Genomic DNA, 26,067 nt, shown 5'->3' with positions numbered 1-26,067 from the left:
GCTGAAATGTCACAGTGAGGCTGAACTAAACTGATTGGTGATAAACACATGAGACTGAGATTGTATATAAATGCTTTCTGGTTCAGGTTAAGAGATAATGAATAATATTTTGATGTTAAAAGTAAAGACCGTGCCAGCCTTCAGAGACTCGTCTGTTTGGTCTGTCGGTTTGTGTTGTTTGGTACAGTATTAAACTTGTATTTTCGTTTAGACATAATTATTATTATTTTTCTTTTGCATTTAAATAATTTTCATTCATTCATTCATTTTCTCCTGCTTATCCGAACTTCTCGGGTCACGGGGAGCCTGTGCCTATCTCAGGCGTCATCGGGCATCGAGGCAGGATACACCCTGGATGGAGTGCCAACCCATCACAGGGCACACACACACACTCTCATTCACTCACACACTCACACACTACGGACAATTTTCCAGAGATGCCAATCAACCTACCATGCATGTCTTTGGACTGGGGGAGGAAACCGAACCGAAGTACCTGGAGGAAACCCCCGAGGCACAGGGAGAACATGCAAACTCCACACACACGAGGCGGAGGCGGGAATCGAACCCCCAACCCTGGAGGTGTGAGGCGAACGTGCTAACCACTAAGCCACCGTGTCCCCCCATTTAAATAATTTTTTGGACAAAAATAAATTAATTTAATTTAGTATTTTTATGTGTGTAATAATGTTTGTGTTTCTTTTAGGTCCCTAATTAAAAAGATTACAGTATATTTTTGGATTCTTGTATGATATCATAGTTAAAAATGACATTTTTTTTTTTTTACAATCTAGTCGATTTTTTATATGAAAAATCATTTTTTTCACCCATTGTAAAAGAACATACATTCAAAGAAGTGATATCTTGAATAGATGAACCGACTGATTGACCTTCAACAGATCCGCAAGCTTGTTGAAATTCAGAGCAGAATGTTCATTACTCAATCATGACGAGACATTGACCTTACATTTGGCTATTATAAAGACGAGCGCAGTAACAGAATAACTAAGTATACTTTAACTAGCGGAAAACAAACTTCTTCGCTGACCGTCTGGATTTCGGCCTCCACAGTGGTGATGAGCCAAACAGGAAATGGCTTTATACTTTATTCCCCAAGCACAACACATTACATGGTTATGTGAATATCTTAAGGAATGCACAACTTGATTGTAGGTTTTTTTTACAACGTGAATATTGGAAATACAGTTTGTATTTGATCCAATTTCCATTTTCCAGATGGTTCATGCTTTCCCACGAAGGCTGAACATTTGTTTTTGAGCTCCCACATGATTTTGATTTCTTATCCAAAATGCTGCCGTGCCATGTATAACTATAAAATCTCAGGCAGGAAAGTTCAGTAAGGTTTTTCTTCCTCTTTAGCTACAATTAAAGACTAGAACCTTGCAGATTTGTTTTCTGTTCTGTTCCCAGTCACTTTAACAATTATCCCACATTTAATAATTATGATTATTCCAAATGATTTATTAATGATTTATAATGATTTATTTGATTTATTAAACGTACATTAGCCTTGAAGCTGCAATTATTGAAATGCTGAGCGGATATAGTAAGATGACTTGTGAGTGATGTGGGCGAAAGAATACAGGAATTTTGGGTTTTGTTATGTTGCAGCGTTATTCCACAATGGATTAAAGTCACTATGTTCTATGGTGGCCCGGGAAGTGCAAAACACATTAACAAATCCGAAAACAAATGAACAAAATCGGCAAACAAGTTAACAAATCTGAAAACAAATGAACAAATCCGAAAATGGATTTCGGGTTTTTTATAGGTTTCCATTCACAAACGATACCTACTGTTTCCGGGTTGTCTGAATTGTCGTTGTGTTTTTGGATTTGTTAATTTGATTTCGGATTTGTTAATGTGTTTTCGGATTTGTTAACTTGTTTTCGGATTTGTTAATGTGTTTTCAGATTTTTTAACTTGTTTTCGGATTTGTTAATGTGTTTTCGGATTTGTTAATGTGTTTTCAGATTTGTTAACTTGTTTTCGGATTTGTTAATGTGTTTTCGGATTTGTTAATGTGTTTTCAGATTTGTTAATTTGATTTCGGATTTGTTAATGTGTTTTCAGATTTGTTAACTTGCTTTCGGATTTGTTAACTTGTTTTCGGATTTGTTAATGTGTTTTGCACTTCTCGGCCACCGTAATTTTCCTTAAAATTCTACAAACGATACCACATAATGACAACATGAAAGATTTGTTTAAAATCTTTGCAAATTTATTAAAAATGTATATTTTTTAATGTACATAATTATTTACAGCCTTTGACATGACACTCAAAATTGAGCTTGGATGCATCCTGTTTCCTCTGATCATCCTTGAGATGTTTTACAACTTGACTGGAGTCCAGCTGTGGTAAATTCTGTTGATTGGACATGATATGGAAAGGCACACACCTGTCTATATAAGGTCTTACAGATAACAGTGCATGTCAGAGCACAAACCAAGCCGTGAAGTCCAAGGAAGTTCTGCAGCATTGAAGGTCCAAATGAGCACAGTGGCCTCGATCATCTGTAAATAAAAGAATTTTGGAACCACCAGAGCTCTTACTAGAGCAGGCTGCCCAGATAAACTGAGTGATCGGGTGAGGAGGGCCTTAGTCAGGGAGGCGACCAAGAACCCGATGATCACTCTGACAGAGCTCCAGCATTTCTCTGTTTCTTCTTTCAGAAGAACAACCATCTCTGCAGCAATCCACCATTCAGGCCTGTATGGTAGTGTGGCCCAGCGCAACCCCCTTCTCAGTAAAAGCACATGATGGCACATCTGGAGTGTGCAAAAAGGCACCTGAAGGACTCTCAGACCATGAGAAACAAAATTCTTTAGTCTGATGAAACAAAGATTGAACTCTTTGGCCTGAATAACAAGCGTCAAACTGCACATTACCTCGCCAATATCATCCCAACAGTGAAGCATAGTGGTGGCAGCATCGTGCTTTTGGGATGTTTTCCAGTGGCAGGAACTTGGAAACTTGTCAGGATCGAGGGAAATATGAATGCAGCAATGTACAGAGACATCCTTGATGAAAACCTGCTCCAGAGCACTCTGGACTGGGGCGAAGGTTCATCTTCCAACAGGACAACTACCCTAAGCACACAGCCAAGATAACAAAGAAGTGGCTACAGGACAACTGTGTGAATGTCTTTGAGTGTCCCAGCCAAAGCCCTGACTTAAACCTGAACGAATATCTGTGGAGGGATCTGAAAATGGGTGTGCACTGATGCTCCCATCCAACCTGATGGAGCTTGAGAGGTCCTGCACAAATAGGTGTTCCAAGCTTGTAGCATCGTAATCAAAAAGACTTGAGGCTGAAAAAGCTGCCAAAGGCACTTCAACAAAGTATTGAGCAAAGGCTGTGAATACTTATGTACTGTACATAATGTGATTTTTTTTTTTTTTTTTCATTTTTGAATAAATTTGCAAAGATTTCAAACAAAATTTTCAAATTGTCATTATGGGGTATTGTTTGTAAAGTTTTGAGGAAAATAATGAATTGAATCCATTTTGGAATAAGGCAATAACAACAAAATGTGGAAAAAGGGAAGCGCTTTCTGGAGGCCATGTATATAAGTGGGCAGCACCAGTGTAAAGCTACAGTAGGAGTCTAGGGAAACTAGGGAACTGGCAACCCAGGCATTGAGCATAATACTGTAACCTGCAGAATTTTTCAATTTATACCGGACCTTAGGCAGAATATACACTTAAAGCCCATGTGAGAAATCAAATTTTTCACACAGGGGATAATGAAAAAGGAGGAAAATTACAAAAATGTACAGTTTATTTACAATTAACTAAAATTTTGGCACACATTGCCATGAACAATATTCACCAGTCAATATTAATTTCTTTTATATTAGCATAAAAGATGTAAGGTTAATAAATAAAAACTTTAGTAAATTAGAGAATGATGGCTTGTCATTAGGGAATGTGACTAATGTCTATTAACTTTTTGTTAATAAGAGGAAACGAGATGCAAATGAATGCACTGTCACCGCCGGCTAATGTCTGTCATTAAGTCATGATTGCGTTATTAAAGTTATTAAAAAAAGTTCAAGACTCATAACCGGGGCTCGAAGGACCGAACGCTCAATAACACAGACACACACTTGTCATCCTTAGAGAGTGTGTGTTGAAGCCAACAGATCCTGATGCACAGTAGAAATAAAGGTAGAAACCACCCCAGAGCCCGAACTCACACCTCATCATCACTCATATAAATGAAATGAATTTCACACTTGAACAGACCTTTGCAGTTCACGTTAGAAATCGGACGGAACGTGAAACGCTATGTACAGTAGTCTACCAGTGTTGTGCTCATAAACGAAGAATAACAGGGTGCTAGAAATGCTGTAGGTCATCAAATCATAAGGAAATAAGAACCCAATCACAAATTAAGTCTCAACAAGCAATCAAATTCATCATCCTAGATTGAATCATTGATTCACTTTATTTGATTCTTTCAAATAAACTGAGTTGGGTTTCACTTCATGTTCATGTTAAAGAAGCAAAAAAAAAATAATCTCTTGGTTAAATTCACTCAGAAGCACCTCGTTTTTTATTCATAATCATTTTTTCTTTTATTTTACTTACTAATGTTTTTAACCAATTTTATATCATTTTAGACTATTAAAAAAAGACCACTAGAGCAAAAAAAAAAAAAAGCAAAAAAAAAAAAAAAAACTGATGCTGTGACTGATGTTGAAACAATTACCATAATCAAGCCTGAACACATTCACTGTGGGAGACAAATTGGCCAACAGTAGAAGAAAAGAGCGAACAATGCCATAACAGTAGAACTATCACAGCATTTATACGTATATATAAAGAAGAGGAAAAAAATCGAAAGGATTTAGAAATTCTAGCAAAGGAAGAACAAAAGGTGAATTCGGAATAAAGACGTAAAAGGAGCTCAAAGTGCCAAGGTTCAAGCTTGCTTGCTTACAATGAATTTAATTACACTTTCAATTACCAAACATCTGTGATCTCCAGCATTGTCCTCCATGACGCTTCACCCATCTCGCAGTTTAGAACTCGATTAGAGCGAGCACCAGTCCACTGAATTAATTATTCCCCAAAGTTAAAATGTTTATTGCCAGTAGCAAGGTCATTGCAGTAGAGATAAAAAACAGCACTGATCATTAACTTGGATGATTACGAAACCGTAGGCTCTGTTTTATTTATTTATTTATTTATTTTTAGCTTTCTAGGGTCAGAATGTACTGAATCAGGCCTAAATATGCAGTTTGATGGGCACATTTATAGCTAGCATCTTTAGTAAAATTATTACTTAAAGTAATGCATTACTATTATGCATAATTATTTTTGTCTTGTCATCTGCTATAAATATAGTGACGTGACATACGGCTAAGTTCAGCGACCCATAGTCAGAATTCGTTCTCTGCATTTGACCCATCCAAAGTGCACACACACAGCAGTGAACACACACACACACCGTGAACACACACCCGGAGCAGTGGGCAGCTATTTATGCTGCGGCCCCCGGGGAGCAGTTGGGGGGTTCGGTGCCTTGCTCAAGGGCACCTCAGTCGCGGCCGGCCCGAGACTCGAACCCACAAACTTAGGATTACGAGTCAGACTCTCTAACCATTAGGCCACGACTTGCCCCCATCCATATACAGTACACATCCATGCCATTTATCTAATCGGCTACTCACTGCAATGTATAAAACCTCATATACAGTCGAAGAGCTAGATATTCAGACATTACAAAAGAAGAAAATGATTCGTGGTTGTGGCTGCTAGTGATTGAGAATCCGCCGAGATTTCTTCTGCACCCTCATAAACAGCGCACTGTGTGTTATGAACAGTCGTGCAACCGAGGCTGCTGATGACGTTCATTGTCAAGCACAACTAGGTGACTACTGTACATAAAAGGACAAAATGACACAACACCCAAGACTGAGATACAGCCATAAGGATCTAGTCAAAATCACCGCTTCCCTAAGCCACATGCTTCCAGCCCAACTGAAGCTGAATGAGAAATTTTAATGAGGAAGCAAAGGCTTTTAAACCTAGCAGACAGAATCTAAAATCCTGTGCAGCTACCGGAGGTCAAGGACAAGAACTCCAAATTCAGGGTCCTACAGTAGAAGGCCACCTGAAGAAGTCCAGATACAAAATGGAAAACCTGACCTAACAGCTGGACTGCATTTACAGGCTTGTACATAATGTAAGTGAGGGAAGGTGCGAGCTAAAATCTCTCCAGCTCTCACAGAAGGCTTCATCTCTGTTGACAGAAGACGGACCTTTCCTTGTAGACACAGGGAGAAGTCTTGGATGAAATTCAAGGTATACTGGTAGACAGCCATTGTAGACATGCCAAGATAATTAACTTTCTCTGCATGCACCAGGGACTGGAAAGCTCTAGGGTGCCTGTGTGATAGATCTTGCAGCTCCTACCTAAAATTAGGTTTCTGGAGCCTAAGAATATGATGATTGACTTTATTGGCTGACCAAACAGACTGTTCCGTACTACACCTAGTAGACACATTAGGTGCTATGTGACTGTGTGTGAGTCACCAGGTGATTGGTCATCACTAAAGTCAAGAAGAGCAGTGCTATCTTGAATGGCCACCTCACCTGAGGTTTTTCATACACACATGGATGGATTCTCCTGAGAGGCATAGTATTCCAGAAAGGCTGAGCGGTAGCTGTCCGGGTATAACCAAGTGACCAAGTGAGTCAGTACGTTGTGACACATTGGTGTAGGTATTAAAACACTACCTGCCAGTTAGCCTGTGTAAGAATGGGGCTATATACTGTATTCTGTATGTATGTTGTTTCTTCCTGAAACAACCCTCCCATTACATTCAGGCTTAACTTGGAGTTAATCTCTTAGCGACTGGGTTGGTTTCCTGCCCGGGAATCAAACCCAGGCCACTTCTGTGACAGCACGGTATATAAGCTGTGTGTATAACCTTACAATATTTTCACCTATTTTTTTATTCTTCCTTTTTATTTTTTATTTTCTACTCAGCTTAATATATATATATATATATATATATATATATATATATATATATATATATATATATATATATATATATATACATTTTTTCCCCTTTATCTACATGAAATGCAAATTAAGGGGGGGCACAGTGTCTTCGATTCCTGACTCCGCCTTGTGTGTGGATGTTCTCCCCGTGCCTCGGGGGTTTCCTCCGGGTACTCTGGTTTCCTCCCCGGTCCAAAAACATGCATGGTAGGATGATTGGCATCTCTGGAAAAATTGTCCGTAGTGTGTGAGTGTGTGAGTGCATGAGAGGGTGTGTGTGTGTGTGTGTGTGTGTGTGTGTGTGTGTGTGTGTGTGTGTGTGCCCTGCGATGGGTTGGCACTCCGTCCAGGGTGTATCCTGCCTTGATGCCCGATGACAACTGAGGCTCCCCGTGACCCGAGAAGTTCGGATAAGCGGTAGAAAATGAATGAATGAAAATGCAAATTCAAGACAGTGAATAAAGTTTGTTATATTTTCAGTATTTGTGATGATGACCTAGAATTCCTTTGAAAAACAGAGAGAGGAATAAATAAATAAATAAATAAATAAATATTTCTTCGGCTTATGAACTTTATTCAAAATGAGGGTTCTTCAGAAACGCGTTTGATCTCTACAGAAAGTTTCACAGCAACTGGAATATTCAAGGTCACAAGATGCACAAAATTTCATCTTCCTTAATAAATATACTGTATATAGCGGCTTTACAATATAGCAGGTTAGCATCACTAATATCTTGATACATGCTTACATAACATTCGCTGAGAGAGAAAGTTTGTTTACTCTTTTTACTCTGTTAGCTATCATTGTTAAAATATACAGAAAGTTAAAAAAAAAAAAAACTCAATTATGTGAAGCACGGCCTCACATTTCAACATGACCCAATGGCTCGCAAGAAAATTAGCATGAGTTTATGCTAACACAGTCAAGAAGAAACGAGTGCTGGTGGGTGGTGATTAACATAAATGTCATTTCGATAATGCAGTGCAAATGAGCCTGGATTACCTTTCAGCTGTTATTAGCATTAGCATTTTATTTTAGGTCAAGGTTTTTGTTTTTTTCCCGCTCCTTAAAGACAAACTTGCATCAGGTTCAGTGACATTGACTGTTTAATGTCTTATTCTTGCTTTGAAGCACAATTGTACTGTTGCTTTGATTATAACGCCGTGCTGCTAATTGACTTTTGATATTAACAGCTGGCAAATCACTCAAAGATTTTTTTGTAGTACTATTTGCATCTATTGCATCTCTTTCTTTCTTTCTTTCTTTCTTTCTTTCTTTCTTTCTTTCTTTCTTTCTTTCTTTCTTATATGTTTATTCCTTTCTTTTTGCATTCGCGTTCATTTATTTTTCTTTAACCTGTCTCCAATTTCTCCATCATTTTTCAGCACCTTTTTAGTCCCTGGGGATTTTCTTAAAACCTACACACCTGGTTTGCCTGTTTATTTAATCAGTGTTCTGTTTGCACGCGCGCACACACACACACACACACACACACACACACACACACACACACACACACACACACACACACACACACACACACACACACACACACACACACACACAAACACACACTCACCTTAGCTTTATGAAAGGCCTATAATTTGCTGCACTCCCACTTGTCTCAGTGCTGCAGGTGGATTTTTTTTATTTTAATGTTATCATATTGTTGAAGAGGACCTAAGAGAGAGCCTCACCCTTAAAGAGAGAGAGAGATAGAGAGAGAGAGAGAGAGAGAGAGAGAGAATAGCCAGTCTTTATCCCTATCACCCTTTATTGTTTCTTTGTTGCCCTTTATATATTTTTATTTCACTTCCTTTTATCTCTGTCTCTCTAGTGCCTTATAGTTTTCTTTGTTACTCTCTCTCTCTCTCTCTCTCTCTCTCTCTCTCCCTCTCTCTCTCTATCACACACACACACACACACACACACACACACACACACACACACACACACACACACACACACACACTTTCATCTTTCATCTCTGTATCTCTTATCTCTGTTTTCCCTTTTTTCATTATTTTCCCCAGAAATTATTTATCTCTATCATTCTTGCTCATTGTCCTTTTCTTTTCTCTATCTGGTGGCTCTATCTTTATTTCACTTCTTTCCTTTTATGTCCTATTTTTTTCCCTTTACCTGTTTCTCTTTCTATATCACTCACCCATTTATCCCCTCCCTATACATTTGTCTCGTTTCCCATATCTCTGTGTAGAACCCGGTGAGTATTAGTACAGAGCAGCACCTCATTTCCAGGGAGTTTAGGTAAAGGTTCTGTAAAGGAGACAAAGGCTACAAGAAAAAAATGAGAGATGTCTAGAGCACCAGTTGACCTCCACCACCTGAATAAATACATTCCTTTGTTTCTGTCAGGAGTCAAGCAATGAAGTGAAGTGACGTGACATACGGCTAAGTACGGTGACACATACTCAGAATTTGTCCTCTGCATTTAACCCATCCAAAGTACACACACATACAGCATTGAACACACACACACACCGTGAACACACACCCGGTGCAGTGGGCAGCCATTTGCTGCGGTGCCCAGGGTGCAGTTGGGGGCGTCCGGTGCCTTGCTCAAGGGCACCTCAGTCATGGCCGGCCTGAGCCTCGAACCCCCAACTGTAGGGTTAAGAGTCAGACTCTCTAACTATTAGGCCACGCCCCATTCTCCCATTGAACCATTCCCTCAATATGCTCCAATGCCATCAAAGTGCTGCTGAGTGACTGGAAGGACCACTGCTGCTTCTCTGGTGTCGGCACGACCAGCTATATAACCACCTTCTTGACGTTGAGATACTCCATATCAATCTGCTTCAACAGTTGCTGGGTGGTAAGCTGGGCTTCCAAACCAGCAAGATGTGGAGAAACAGAGCCCATTCACTCTCCATCCATTCCCACTCAGTATCATCAGGTAAAGATCACCTTGGTAAGCATCACCTGGGGCCAGGTGGCATGGGACACGGCTGAGAATCTGTTGGACTGCAACAGTTTCTGGAATGATTCTGGCCTGTGCTCCTGTGCAATGCCATTGTAGGTCAGCTGATGATTGCTTAGGCAGTACTGGCTCTAACGGTATGGCTGTGGGTTGTTGAATGGAAGTTTTTGGGTTTAAGCGTCAGTACTGCCAAGTTTTCACTGTTGGGTCGTTAAGCAAGGTGCTTTTCTGCTCCAGGGGGATCATTACATGTGAGCTGTTGGCAGGGGATACAGCCAGGCATGTGGCAGACTGCAGCAGATTCTGGAGTAAACGCTGGCTCCCCTCCTGAGCAGTGGCATTAAAGCACAACTGCAGATTGTTGTGCTGGTTGTGATGAGCTTGGGCAGTGGAGGCACAAATAGTTAAGTCTCAGGGTTGCTGACTGGAGCATTGCCAAATCCCAACTGTTGTGTTCTTGAGCAAGGGTTTAAAACTTAACCGTCTCTACTCCAGGGGGCATGTGATCATCACATGTGGGTTGCTGGCATGGGACACAGCCAGGGATGTTGTGGACTGCACCAGCTGCTGTTGTGACCACTGACTCTGCTCCTGACTAATTCGTTTGACCCTGCTCTCTGACTCTCTCACTTCCTTAGCTGAGATATACAAAGAAGAGAATTTAACTTTTCTGTAAATGTATGTGTCAGAAATAGAAGATTCTCCACGCTGTTGGAGTTAGTGGAGGCAGAACTCCATGCTTTTAAGAGCTCTTTCAGAAATTCAACCAAAAGAGGAAAAAAAATCTGAAAAGAGATCATCCTGAGCTCATGGCCTTCACCTTGTTCAAGCTGTGTGGGTGTGTGTGTTGCAAACTCCACCATCTACAGTATTTCTATCTCTCTCTCTCTCTCTCTCTCTCTCTCTCTCTCTCTCTCTCTCTCTCTCTCTCTCTCTCTCTCTCGCTGGTTATAGCAGTCACTACAATGAAATACACATAAGTAGTAATAAGGCATGGTAATCTGTAATAAGCCACAGGTAATAATCATCATATTCTTCCGGCACGTTCCACCCGCCTCCTCTCTGATTGCAGCTGATGCATGACCACCACCCCCCACCCCACCCGCTGTCACACATCATTCTCTCTTTTTCTCAATCCTCTGCTTTTTCACCTCAATTTCTCTCTCTCTCTCTCTCTCTCTCTCTCTCTCTCTCTCTCTCTCTCTCTCTCTCTCTCTCTCTCTCTCTCATCCTTTGTCTTGTTAGTTTGACTTCACATCATTTGTCTTTCTGGCTTCCATTTCCCCCTCCTGTCTCTCTGCCTCTAGCTTTCTTTCTCTATCGGTCCTATTATTCTGACACTCTTTCATATAACAAATACTTCTCTACACAGACCATACCTGTGTGTGTGGGTGTGTGTGTGTGCGCAGGGTGTTTTCTTTTGCTTTCCACCGAATATGTCTTTTCTCTATGATGTGATTATGTAATTGTGGTTGTCCTGGCTGTATATTGTGTGTGTTCATATATATATATATATATATATATATATATATATATATATATATATATATATATATATATATATATAGTAGTGTAGTCTATATATGTAGTCTGTAGCTGTAGTTGTGTGTTTTGTGTAGCTTGTGTTTTATACAGTTGTGTCTGTGTCTGTATTATTTATTAATGTAGATACATAATGTATTTATTAATTTCATATTCTTTTTTTTTCTTTTTTTTAACATTTAAAGAGATTAAATAATTATTTTTTTCTAGTTTTGAAATATTTAGCTAGGGAATAAAATGGTTTCACGGTTACTAAGGTGTTGCATCATGGGTAACCGAAGGTCGGTCGCAGTGACCTCAAAGAATGCAAGGAATTGTTAATACAGTATGTGTAAAGTGTAATTATTTGTATTTTATTACAATGCAATACCAAGTGAAACAAAAAAATGACAAACTTAACCATTCTCAAATTGTTCTCGTATTTCAAATTTTTACCTCAAATTCAAAAAATTCTAATTCTGATATATACGGGAAAAAGCAAAGCAAAAAACTGTAACCGCGTGGATGTTTTCAGCTAAACAGTAAAAATGTATTGTGTAAACGATCAAACATCTAACAACTATAAGAATTCTGATCTGTTCTGTTTTACATTTTCCAGTTTCTCATCTCTTCCTGGATGCAAGTTGTGCGTTTCTGTAAACACAGACCGTGTTCGCTCTATAACATCGACCCTTGGTGTAATAAGCCATCGATCTGCACAAACACTGCACTAATCAGTTATCTGAAATGACCTTAATGTCCACAGATCACATTGTTCACTAACTTCTTTATAATCATAAATATAATAGCGCTACGATAATAAAATGTACACATTTTTTACAAAAGTGAGCAAATACTATTACTTCTTTCTTTTTTTTTTAATTAGGGTTATTGCGTTCCGAGCATAAACTGTACATGACAGCTGCTGGCTAGTTAGCGAGCTTACAGTCCATTTCCTTTAACATCTTTTTTCCATTCATCACACTGAAACAAAATTAGGTGATAAATGTGTTTCTCTGAGCTGTTGTGTGTTAAATGTCAATTTTAGCATCTTACATTTTTAGCATATGTCTAGTTTGTGCTTCACAGATAATTGGCTGTTTCAGAAATAATATGAACTTACTGTTTTGTTTTGTTTTTGATGCACTTATGTCAACTATCTTGGTGTAGTTTACACAAAACTTTAACTAAACATTTTGGGCCCTCACTAAAGCTAGCTTTAACACATCAACATATAATTTAATGATAAATAGCTAAATTCATGCTAATTACAATAAAATATGTCAAATATGTGCTATCGTGTAGTTAGCTAACCAAGTTTCTGTGTTAATGATCTGCTAATTGGTGGTAGAGGTCTTCACGGTTCCACTTAGATCCGAAAAACCTCACGTGTACCTCGGACACGGGTCGGGTATAATAATAGCGGCATCGGGTCTCTGGTAATTTAAAATGAATGTGTTTTTACCGAACGGACCCGAGAAGACTCGAACTACTGAATCTCATGTGTGTGCATCGACTCGTCCTTTTCTAACCTCTCCTCTGTTTACCAAGACCGCTTGCGACATGTGGCTGGTGATGTGTGGCTGGCGGTAAGCTCATTTTCATTGAAACAGACCTGTCAATCAATTTTGAATCCACGCTGTAGCGGCTACTTTAGTGTAGAGTTATGCAACATTCGGGTCCAGTCAGGTTAAAAAGAAATTGCCAACCGGTCGGGTCGGACTCGAGTCAAATTTTTTTCGGGTTTGTCTTGGGTCGGGTCTTTCTTAAAAAAATAAAAAAAATATGCACTTTGGGTTCGGGTAAAAAGTGATTCGGGTCACTTCGGGTCGGGTACATTTCTTTAGACCCGAGAAGACCTCTAATTGGTGGCCTTCTACAGTTGTAGCCCACCCACCCCAAGGCATGTTGAGCATTCTGAGATGCTTTTCTGCTACTTAACATTACTATACTTTAATAATATTACACTTACTATAACATTTCTCTAACCAGTCCGGCCATTCTCCTTTGACCCTAGTTTCTGTTCACAGAACTGTAGATCAATTGATGTTTTAGACATTAAAATCCCAGAAGATTTATCCCAGGAGCAGTTATAGAAATATTCAATCCAGCCTGTCTGGTACCAACAAGCATACCACTGTCAAAATCACAATCGGCAGCTTAGATAATGGCGTGAAGGTATTTCAGGGACAAGACACAATAAAAAGCATGATTTATTATTTGTATTGTCAGAATTCACAGACGAAAAATGATTTGTTTTTCTTTGAAGCAAACCAAACCTATTTCACCAAGTCGCGTCCACTAACGTCACAGACGCCATTTCCCACAGTGCGCAGCGGCCACGCCAGACACCGATTTCCACAACACACTTACTTTGTACAGCAAAGGGCTTTGTGTTCACTTTTAGGTTGTGAAGTATGCATAGCATTCTGTTTAGTCTGTGACGTAGCCAAGTCTGTGTACAGACCAGGTTTACTTGGTTTTTGTCTCTTTTTTTTCCTGAGTACTTTTTACTCTGTTATGACTTAACGGGAGCTTCAGCACAAAATCAGTTTACTTGGGTGGCATGGAGCGAAGCAGATTCCGCCATCGTGACCCGAATGACAAGTCATTTGCTATGTGCATAAAATTTAGGGATGTTGTACGGTGCCAGAAAACGGGTACAATTTTCCGGTCCTAAATAATAAAATGGCTATGTTTCAAATACATGCTGCTAAAGTGAATATAAGAAGCCTACTGTACTGTATACACTCTGTTAATCATCATGTCGAAAAATTCATGTCAGATCTATTTCCCTGTATAATGAGATATAGCAACCAACACAATGCAAGTGGACAACAAATATAAACATTGTAGGGGGAAAAAAGGAAAAATGTTATTATCCTGATTGTATAACCTTTAACTAATACTTTCTCTGTTTGCCTGTAATGGTCATGCAGCAAAAAGGTAATAATAATAATAAAAATGTGACAGCTGAAGTCTTCCAGTAGCCATGATGCTGCCACCACCATGCTTCACTGTGGGTGGTTTTAGGTAGATAAGCTCACGAAGTACAGCAAAATTAAAGAGAAAAAAAAACACAATTGTAGTCAAGGTGATAAATAATATCATATTTATATAATAAATCATTTTTGTCAATCACTTTAAATTCATTCATTCATTCATTTTCTACCGCTTGTCCGAACTTCTCGGGTCACGGGGAGCCTGTGCCTATCTCAGGCGTCATCGGGCATCGAGGCAGGATACACCCTGGACGGAGTGCCAACCCATCACAAGGCACACACACACTCTCATTCACTCACACACACACACACACACACAACAGGGGACAATTTTCCAGAGATGCCAATCAACCTACCATGCATGTCTTTGGACCAGGGGAGGAAACCGGAGTACCCGGAGGAAACCCCCGAGGCACGGGGAGAACATGCAAACTCCACACACACAAGTGTGAGGCGAACGTGCTAACCCCTAAGCTACAGTGCCCCCTACAGTGATTTTGTCGAACTAATTACTTTTGCTCTATTTTTTCCAAAGTGTCTTTGACGTGCTTTGAGTCCATCAATTAATACATTGAGACGGAGACTTGTTTCAATCTGTAAGTGGATTCGACCGGACAATCTTCCGCATCATTACATAATAAAGCATCTCAATAAGAAAGTGGTGAAGAAAAAGCTTCTTAAAGATGGAAATGTTGAAACCATTCAAACTTCTGTATTAAAATAACGTTTTCTGTTGTTAACAAACTTACAAATAAACAGCATTATAAAACATAATAAAAGTTATTGGGTTCATATCGTATGCTCCAAGCTGACGCCATGTAAATTTATGCGCATGGCAAATAACCAGAGTGATTTTGGGTGGCACTGGTAGAAATGGCTTTGCTCCACGCTGCCCAGTGAGTCAACTGATTTGTGCTGCCACATGACAGTGCTGAGTCGTTTCGTCATGCTTCCGCTTCTGATTGATGGGCATATCAGCGGCACACATTTACTCGCTGGAACGCATTAGACAGGTCGAGAACACAACTATCATCACGTAGAAATATTTTCTAGCATCATTTTGATCGTTTTAATAAAACAATGCCATCTTCATGAAACTTGTGGAAATGCTGATTGATCTGGGTCATAGATGACTGACAGTAAGCAGTAAGCTAGTGCTGTCGCTTCGGTTTAAGAGTGCCTTTAGAAATCTTTTCACTAACGCTTTACGTTATAGCTCGGTTGTCCTCATGTGGATGCTTCATGCCAAAAAACTTCATTGTTATCCCTTTAGCTTTGAGGGAATTGTGGGCTAAATTAATGAAAACTATATATTGGTATGACAATGATAAATGTACGGAACCACGCGGTTAAAGGTTTCAATATTGTACCTGTGATTTCTTGTCATAAAAATGAAAAATTGTTTCTTTCATTTCACCTGCCTGGATTTTGAAGCCACAATCAACGGCTCATGTTTTATTTCTTCATTCGTACAATTTCTTCGACTTTTTTTTTTGAACCTCTTTGTTCTTGTGCTACAGTAGCGTGTATTAGCATCTCATCGCCTCAGACTGCAGGAGGGAAGGCTAGAACTTTTTCACCAGTAACTATTGACTCTTAGGACAGTGTGTGTGTGTCTGTGTGTGTGTGTGTGTGTGTGTGTGTGTGTGTGTGTGTGTGTGTGTGTGGTGTTTTATCCTACAGGCTGGCAGTTAAAGTGAATTAACAGCTAGCATTTGTGTGCTCTGGGGAAACTCTGCCCTTTTACACACACACTGTGACCTTAAGTACTTCAGAATAAACGCACTAATGAGCTACGGTTTCTAGCCGTGTGCACTTTGGAGACAAAGTGCACTCAGACAAGGGACTAAGTCACTGGACCTTTTGCTTTTGTGAAATTGAGGATAACTGAGAGATGATTGTGGTTTGAGTTCAGAACAGACCTTAAACTGAAAAAGGAGTGAAAAAGCTATGGCAAAAAATAACTAGCAAAAAAAAAAAGAGTACTAAATAAATAAATAAATAAATAAATAAATAAATCAGAAATCAGTACTAACTGAAGCTAATTTATCTTTTATTTTGTTTTTCCATATTCTTATTGACTTTAGACGTATCCATCTTCCATGTATATATCCATATGTATCCATATTCTATATACAGTATATATATAGAATGTCTTAACTTTCACTGAGTCTCTAATTAACATGGTACAGAGATGCAAAAGCACAACGCTGGCACATAGCTGGCATTAAGACTCATAATAATCACCATTTTCCCCTCTGTTGCTATGCAACATGAGCTTTCTGGGTACCCCTCTTTCTAATCTTTCTTTCTTTATTTCTTTCTTTATTTCTTTCTATCTCATACACTCCCAGTGTGGTGAATTGGAGAAGAGATATAAATAAACAGCATTTTGGCCTCAGGGTTGAAGCACTACTGCTTGGTGATGTGTAAATCTATATAATAGCAAATGTCAGTTCGGGATTCAATGCTAAATATCATGGAGGTGCGAGTCAGAAAGCCATCATGTTGCTTTGCTGCACACATACATTTTCAGTTCTCTGGTCTCTGAATGGGGACATAAACTCAAGTGTACATGAGATGATGTAACAGCTGTCAGTAGCAGGGGTCCAAGCACCAAACATGAGTTAGTTTTTATTGAAGCAGCGACTCACAGATACAGCAAGCAGAACACAGACTCAGACAGTTCGTGCTTTATTTTCTTAAAAATAATAAATAAATAAAGTGTCAGTAACCATGGCCTTCTCTCTGGTTTGAGGTTCTTGAACAGGTCTAAAGGCTTCCTGGAAGAGTCAGGACTGTTATTTCATGGTGCGACACAGCAAGGAAGGAACGATTTTGGCTGTCTTCAGAGCTGTCGTTGGTTTCTCTCGGTAAGAGAGAGTAACAGGTTAGGAATTGTACAGTATACAGACTGAACATATCCCCTTCCTGCATCTCCTTTTTTTGGAGTGGTGGCTCAAGTGATTAAGGCACTGGGATGTTGTGTGGAAAGTTAGGTTTCAAGCCCCAGCACTGCCAAGCTGCCACTGTTGGGTTTGTGATCAAGGCCCTTAAACCCTTCCGGCTTCATTCCTGACCCGAAATGCGAAGAAAGAATTTCACCATCCTTGTGACAATTCATATGACAACAATAAAGGCTACCTTTGTAGTATGTCTGCCAGACGCACTTTTTGTCTCTCTCTTGTGCTTTCTTGTTCTCCACAACAGTAGAGCTGAAGTGGTCCTGTCCTAGCAGCAGTTGTCAGAAGGGCACATTGAGTTTTATTTGTAAGGCTTGACAATAGGACGATGCTTTTTAAATTATTAGGCATCAATATAACTTTAAAAATAAAAATTTACAATTCTAAAAACAAAGATTTTTCTTCAAATTTGTGCTTGTATCCTGGGAGGCCACCACATTGCCCTCAGCAGGAAGCATGGCTTGCGACCGGTTCTGGGAAGCCGACACATCAGCCTCATCATGATGCTTGGCCTGGAAGGCCTCTATATCTTTGTGGAACAGGTATTAAAAAAGGGCCTGGAAACCTGGCTTTGGAGACTACCACTTCAGTCTCAGGAAGAAACAGGGCTTAGACATGGCATCAACATGGAACGGGGCTTGGAACACAACCTTGCACAGGGCTATGGAGAAAGCTCTGTGCTGGGGTCTATCCTGTTGGACTTGTCATAGAGAGGGGCTTGGAGCTCGGTGTTGGAGGCTGTCCTGTCAGCCTCATCATGGAGCAAGGCTTGAAATAGGGCTTGAAGCTCAGTTGACTGGATGTGTCTAAAATGGGCAGTTACAGTATAGTAGCAACTTAAAGAAAGAGTGATACCTCACCGGGGGGCACGGTGGCTTAGTGGTTAGCACGTTCGCCTCGCATCTCCAGGGTTGGGGGTTCGATTCCCACCTTCGCCTTGTGTGTGGAGTTTGCATGTTCTCCCCATGCCTCGGGGGTTTCCTCCGGTACTCCGGTTTCCTCCCCCGGTCCAAAGACATGCATGGTAGGTTGATTGGCATCTCTGGAAAATTGTCCATAGTGTGTGATTGCGTGAGTGAATGAGAGTGTGTGTGCCCTGTGATGGGTTGGCACTCCATCCAGGGTGTATCCTGCCTCGATGCCCGATGACGCCTGAGAAAGGCACAGGCTCCCCGTGACCCGAGAAGTTCGGATAAGCGGTAGAAAATGAATGAATGAATGAATGATACCTCACCACATAGAGAAGCAACCAACAGGTGGAGATAGGTGAGGTTGAGATAGAAGTGTGCACAATAAAAAGCAGCTGATAGAGGCAACATAAATGCAGAACTCCAGAAACAGACAAAGGTAGAAGATTTACAGGCAAATACCAAAACATAAGAAAAAAAACTACAATATAAATATAACTGAAGCTATAAATGAAACAAGAAGCAGAAGTGCAGACATGCACAACACACTCTCAAATAGAAACAAAAACCTTAGCAAATGAACTGAGAACTTTTTTTTTAGATTGGACTGCTCATTATTTCAAACAATGCATATCTGTATTGAGACTAAACCATCTGAGAAGTCTCTTGTGCTTCATTCTGCATTGCACACTGCTAGACTGTGATGAAAGCTTCACTAAAATGTGTGATATATTTAATAGACACCCCAGCTCTGATATGAGCCGTGCATCTACAGTACTTTTGGCTCAGCTTGAGTTCCTAATGATGAAAATTGCTTTTTTTTTCCTCTATAGTCTCTTCTTCTTGTTGTTCTGTAATTCGATTCACTTTTATTTATACAACACTTTTAACAGTGCGCAATGTCACAAAGCAATTTTACAGAAATTCAGAAATGGATATAAATATAGATCCCTAAAGTGGAAAAAAAACACTTCCTGAGCTGACATGTGAAAGAAACCTGAAGTGATGCCTGGAACTTAAGATGCGTTTCTGGATGACATTAAACCGTGCAATTATGAGATGTTACTTGTTCCCAACTGTATATTAGAAAGTCAAACATTACCGAATGTGCTGAAAGGTTCCTGGTATTATTATTTTTTTATTTGATTAATTTTCCACAGAAATCTGTAGGGTATCCTCACGGTATCATGTACAGCAGCGATTCTTAAGGTTCTTATGTAAAAGAAGAATCAACCAAATTAGAGCATCAGGGTGGGTCATGTTGGTCAGGAAAAATCACTAACTGAGAGAGGCAGAGGGGGCACGGTGGCTTAGTGGTTAGCACGTCCGCCTCACACCTCCAGGGTTGGGGGTTCGATTCCCGCCTACACCTTGTGTGTGTGGAGTTTGCATGTTCTCCCTGTGCCTCGGGGGTTTCCTCCGGGAACTCCAGTTTCCTCCCCCGGTCCAAAGACATGCATGGTAGGTTGATTGGTGTCTCTGGAAATTTGTCCATAGTATGTGAGTGTGTGAGTGAATGAGAGTGTGTGTGTGCCCTGTGATGGGTTGGCACTCCGTCCAGGGTGTATCCTGCCTCGATGCCCGATGATGCCTGAGAATTTCGGATAAGCGGTAGAAAATGAATGAATGAATGAATGAATGAGAGAGGCAGAAGATAATTCTTGAATGAGGAAACCCTCTACCAAAACCAGCTATCCAAAAAACCATCAAAACACCTGTACCCTCGATTATTCTAGATACATCACATAGTGTCATCCATCAATCCTTCCATTTCCCGGGCCTACAGGAGGACGTTATGTACACACAATGAAGTGTACACAGTGAGAATGGTCAGTCAAATAAGGACTGAATCATAAAAGAGGCATTATTAACTCCAACATCTTTTACTAGTCTAACTAGGAAAATATTATTATGCCAGTGATATAAATGCATTTTTATATTTTTAATACATTTGAACACTTTCAAATTGCAATTTTAATGTTCAATATTTACATTATGTTTGATCATATTCGATGTATATATTATTAATACATTATTTATTATTTGTATTTGCATCCGTGTGTTTTATATACAGTATGTTGCTGGAAATGTGTTGCAGAAGGTCAGTAGTTTACTTCTTTAACCAGTCCCGTCTCAATAAAACCTGGTTTCAGGAATGTTATCTCTATGTACGTTTGAGACTAATTGCTGTGCTACAACCCTTTTTAAGATCTCAGACATAAATGGGAGGTAGATATGGGTTCGATGTCGCTAGTTTATATATTTTAGATACATATCCAGTGCTAAAACTGTAAAGCTGCTTTCTCAGCCAGTAGACAATCTGCATTCTGTTTGTGCTAATTGTCTTTGTCATCATTAGCAAGCTGTTTGTTTTGCTAACATCCAGCCAGAGGTGTCGGCCCATGCTGAGTAATTCTTAATAGCAAATTCCTGTTGGAGAAATAAAGACATATAAACATGAGAACTTCACAAACACGACACTGAATATGAACAGTGAACGATTTTTTATGGAATAAAAATATAAAAATATGTGATACGTTTTAGACTCGCAAACAGTTCCCCGTGTGTTAGAGAGGTTCAGACAGAATTTCACTCAGCAGGATCATTATCACAAGTTCTTTTCAGCTGAAAAACTTTTTTTTTTCAAAGAAGCTATTATCAAAGTACTCAAAAAAAAAAATGCCATTTTACTGAAAGAGTTGTAAATTGTGAGATTTGTCCATGCAGATTAACATTCTGCAGATATCCATCACCTCTCAAGCTCCTCTGTAAGAGAAAAAAATCATATTATGAGGAAAAGTTTCCATAAGTTAAGCTTGTTGAGTATATTATAGAACATAGAACATCACAGCATGCATGTAGGTATTAGAGGTCTTCTCGGGTCTACCCGAAAACGAAGTGACCCGAATCACTTTTTACCCGAACCCGACGTGCATATACTGTACATATATATTTTTTTAAGAAACCCTAAAATATTAGACCCGAGTCCGACCCGGCGGCATTTTTTTTAACCCGACTGGACCCGAATGTTGCATAACTCTACACTAAAGTAACCGCTACAGTGTGGATTCAAAATTGATCGACAGGTCTGTTTCAACGAAAATTAGCTTACCGCCAGCCACACGTCGCCAGCGGTCTTGGCAAACAGAGGAGAGGTTGGAAAAGGACTCGAGTCGATGCACACACACGAGATACAGGGTCTTCTCGGGTCCGTTCAGTAAAAACAATTACCGGAGACCCGATGCCGCTATTATTATACCCGACCCGTGTCCGAGGTACACGTGAAACTTTTAGACCTGAACCCGCGCGGGTCTCTAGGTATTTGCCCATTCTACAAACATCACTGAAACAGATGTAGTGTATATGAGAAAGTTCAACAAACCACAACACAGAAACAATGTTTATCCTATCGTGAGGGAACCTACTGTCAAGAGAACCCACTTCTATGAGGAGATGAACTGAAGTTATCTCTAGTTCCCTAGATGGATGAATTTGGAATTGCAAACCGACTAGAAATGCCAAGGTAACAACAATGAGTGTGTGCAGTTTATTGATACTGGCTAATCTCTCAATAAAGTACCACTCAGCTCTTTGACATCTATAGCATTTAGCAGACACCCTTTTCCACAGCATCTTACAGTTTTATCTCATTTTATATATATATATATATATATATATACAGCTAAGCAATTGAGTGTTAAGGGCCTTGCTCTGGGGCCCAGCAGTGGCAGATTGGTGGACATAGGAATTGAACACACAACCTTCTGATTGGTAGTCCAACACCTTAACCACTAGGCTACCATATCCCACCTCTTCACTACTACGCTGCAATGAGGTAAAAGAGTTTAAATATGCAAAAGTCTTCACGCCACTCTGGAATGTTTTAAAGCCAATAGAAGAGAATGATATCTCTGTAGTTGATGATTACCTCGCTGCCCATGAGTTTTAGATCTATGTATTGTTGCTGGTGTTGCCTTGAACCCGGGAAAATAAATAAATACAGAACAATTATATTGAGAATTATGGTGTTGGCTGTTGGGTCCCTTTGGAGAACCTGATTTGGTCGTTTCCCTGTCAGCACTTCATCCCTTTTGACTACCCCCACTGTATTCCACCAAATTTTGCCACTCACGGAATAATTTATGGGAATTTCGATGCGAATGACAATCTTCAACCTATAAGAATGATCTCAGTTATCAAGAGATCACAGAAGAAGACAGCAGAGATTGCAGACTCTCATGCATTTACAAATGATGTGACCAAATATCATTATACTACGCATATGTCTCTGATATTAGGTTGTAGGTGTGTGATGTACAGCAGAAACCATGGCATGGGGACTGTAATCACTCATAATGTGGAGCACCTGCCATACAAGTCTCTGGGAATTAACATTGTCTTATATAGGTGACAGTGGTGGCTCAAGTGGTTAAGGCTCTGGGTTAAAGCCCCAGCACTTCCAAGCTGCCATTCTTGGGCACAAGAGCAAGGCTCTCCACCCTTATCATGGCTGACCCAGAGCTCTGACCTAGGGCTGGGTGATATGGCTGAAAACTGTATCACAATATCAGTGTTTCATATCGGTCGATATTGATAATTATTGATATTTTTTATGACCCATTTAAAATAAGGACCAGGAGAAAAATATACTACATTTAAACATTTTTATTTTAAACTTAACCTTCTTCTGATCATAATCACCTCAGTTATTAAGACAGAAATGTCAACAACCATGGAAAACTGAAATAATTAAAATGTAAACATAAGTCTAAAGTCAGAATGAATCCTATGATTCCTGTTGGTGTTGCAGCTACAGAGGTTGTTGGTTGAATACAGCTGTGCTCCAAAGGGTGAGCGCGGCTAAGGTGGTAAATCAAGTTCGTGGTATTACCAGTCTTGGCAGGGACAACGGTCTTGCATAATGTGCAGACGACATTGGTCTGACTACGGTCAGACTTATAATATCCAAAAAACTGCCATACTGGCGAGCTGACTTTTCCTCATTTATTTACAATTTCCTTGAATATCGAACGTTTTATCGAACACATATAGATATCGATCACATGTCTATCGCGATATATATCGTTATCGTTTTATAGCCCAGCCCTACTCTGATCCCCACCTTGAAAGTTTGGATATGCAAAGAAAGAACTTCATTGTGCTATAATATCTACTGTATGTGACAAAATAAAGGATTCTATCTATCTATCTATCTATCTATCTATCTATCTATCTATCTATCTATCTATCTATCTATCTATCTATCTATCTATCTAGGTATTAAAACACCTAGGATGAGTTTGTTATTGATGCAAATTGGCCAAATTTTTTTTTCAAAATGTACTTTGTACCAAATGAACTGGCATATCAATGGAAATGATACTTCCATGTATCATTTATTAAAGATCAGAAGATCTTTAAGTCTAAGCACTTGTTGCATTTGAATTGCATCACACGAGAAATCAGATGGCAATGATAGACAGGAGAAAGCCCAAAGCCAATACTGTATATATAATACTGAATACCGAATATTAATAGTGTTTTATTATATTATTCCGAAACATTTTTTTCCAAATAAACAAAAAAATAAATGCTAACATAAATTGCATTAAAAAAAATCAATAAACAGAATTTCTTCACACTTTAAAAAGATCGATTTCATTTCTGCCACCTGAAATGAATTTTCAAAAGGAAAGTTTGTCTGTCTGTCTGTTGTATGTCGGCTGTCCTTGGGGGTTGGAGTGGAGTGGAGAAGCAATTTAAGGATAGAGTACGTGCCAAATAATGCATCTATGGTTGCTATGGTGATGCGCACATATTCCTCCATGTATATTTGTCAGTTTACTTACAAAGAAGAACTAGCTGATCAGAATTCATTACCACTCCGTTTAACAAATAGTCATAGAAATTTATGTTAACATAAAACGTTAATCCATGTAGTTGCTTTAATCCAGGAACAAGCATTATTATAAAAAGGCTAATCCTAGCTTGAATTTTAAACCAGAGTTTCAAATTTTAAATATCTCTCTCTCTCTCTCTCTCTCTCTCTCTCTCTCTCTCTCTCTCTCTCTCTCTCTCCATCTGCAGCATCTTTATACTCTGAAACAAAGACCACAGACAGAACAGCATGTCCGAGTGATATATTTCTGAGCTTGCTGTCCTTCTCTAATCAGCTCACGGTGTTACTGACAGGCTGACAGACATTGAGAAGCTAATGTTTCAATGCTAATAACTAATTTCCCAAATGAACAGAAAAAAAATTGTGCTGAGAACGGAGCAGAACGTAATGCACAGCATCTTGTCATCAAATCGCTCAACATTTTATTGGATTTTTAATGACAATAACAAGAAAAAGTTGAGTAAAGGTTTAGCAAAAGTCATAGCTACAGATATTTACATATAAATATTGAATTAGCCAGGTACTTACTGCATCTTACAAGATCTTAATGAGAAGCTAGCAAAATTTGCACAGAGACGATTTGTGCTAGCAATTATATTTTCAAACACACATTGTTCTTGTGATATACAGTATAAAACAATTTAGAGCGGTGTAACATTTATGAAAGCTTTTTGAAATAACTAAATCTTAAGCTAGCTAGTTACACACGTAAAATTACAGTACATGCTAAATTGTACTGATGTTAATCGTGAAAGGTGTATAAAACATTCTTCAGCAGGGTTCTTTGCAATGTTTTGTGATTTAATTTAATTTTTGTTTGTTTGTTTTCTCAATTACTGCCTAGTCTTTGCAATGAGAGAATTAGTGAATATAAGTAAATAAATAAGTGAATATATAAATAAGTGAATATAGTAAATTGTAGATTCTTAAAATATAGTATAGTAACTTTGGTTTTCCTAATTGTATTTACACTTAATTACAATTTAAGTCTGAGACAACTTTGTATAAAGATGGTCTCATATTCAATGGAAACTACTAAATTGAATTGAAATAGTATCCTTGCTTTATATGATGCAATCATGATCATGTGAAAGAATGAGGTTGAAGTTATGTCATCATTAAAGGCTAATCTGTGTAGTCACACTCTTCAAAATTTTGTCTGGGACTTCAATCTGACTCAATGTAAAATTAAACTGTTGGATAATAAGGAGCATGAAGCCTTCTATATTTGTAAAGTGACAGATTAAAAGATTAAAAATAACATTTGAACTGCATTAAATTTAAACACTCGTGATTTTCACTCTAATCTCTCTACATCGGATCTTTATCTCTTTAGTCCTTTTAGGATCAAGAATATATATATTTTTTATCCTAAAACATGAGACAGAGACCTAACACTCTCAGTAAACTAACTCACGTACATATCCCCAGAGTTACAGCTGTCACTCGATGTTCCGTGTCTGATATCTCTGACGCGGAACTGTCACCGTTCTCATCCAGCTTCCTGTCAGCAGCTTTCACCACGTCATCGCAGAGGAGCTTGTCCTCATTCTCGGGTTGTAGAGCTAACGCTGACATTTTCTGGTGTCCTTACACATGTGACAATGTCACTGTCTCTGTGTGTGTCTGAATTTATATTATTATTATTACGTCTTACTTGCTGTATAGTAGGGCTCTAAATGTTGTACAAAGAACTGTAAAGGGTTCACATGGAATAATAACCATGATTATTGATTTTAGAATTAACTTGTTGTTGATGTAATACCAAAGCATTCTGTTGCTTAGGTTTCAAA

This window comes from Tachysurus fulvidraco, chromosome 18 (assembly GCF_022655615.1).
Source record: "Tachysurus fulvidraco isolate hzauxx_2018 chromosome 18, HZAU_PFXX_2.0, whole genome shotgun sequence".
Lineage (NCBI taxonomy): Eukaryota > Metazoa > Chordata > Actinopteri > Siluriformes > Bagridae > Tachysurus > Tachysurus fulvidraco.
This window is presented reverse-complemented; position numbering follows the sequence as displayed.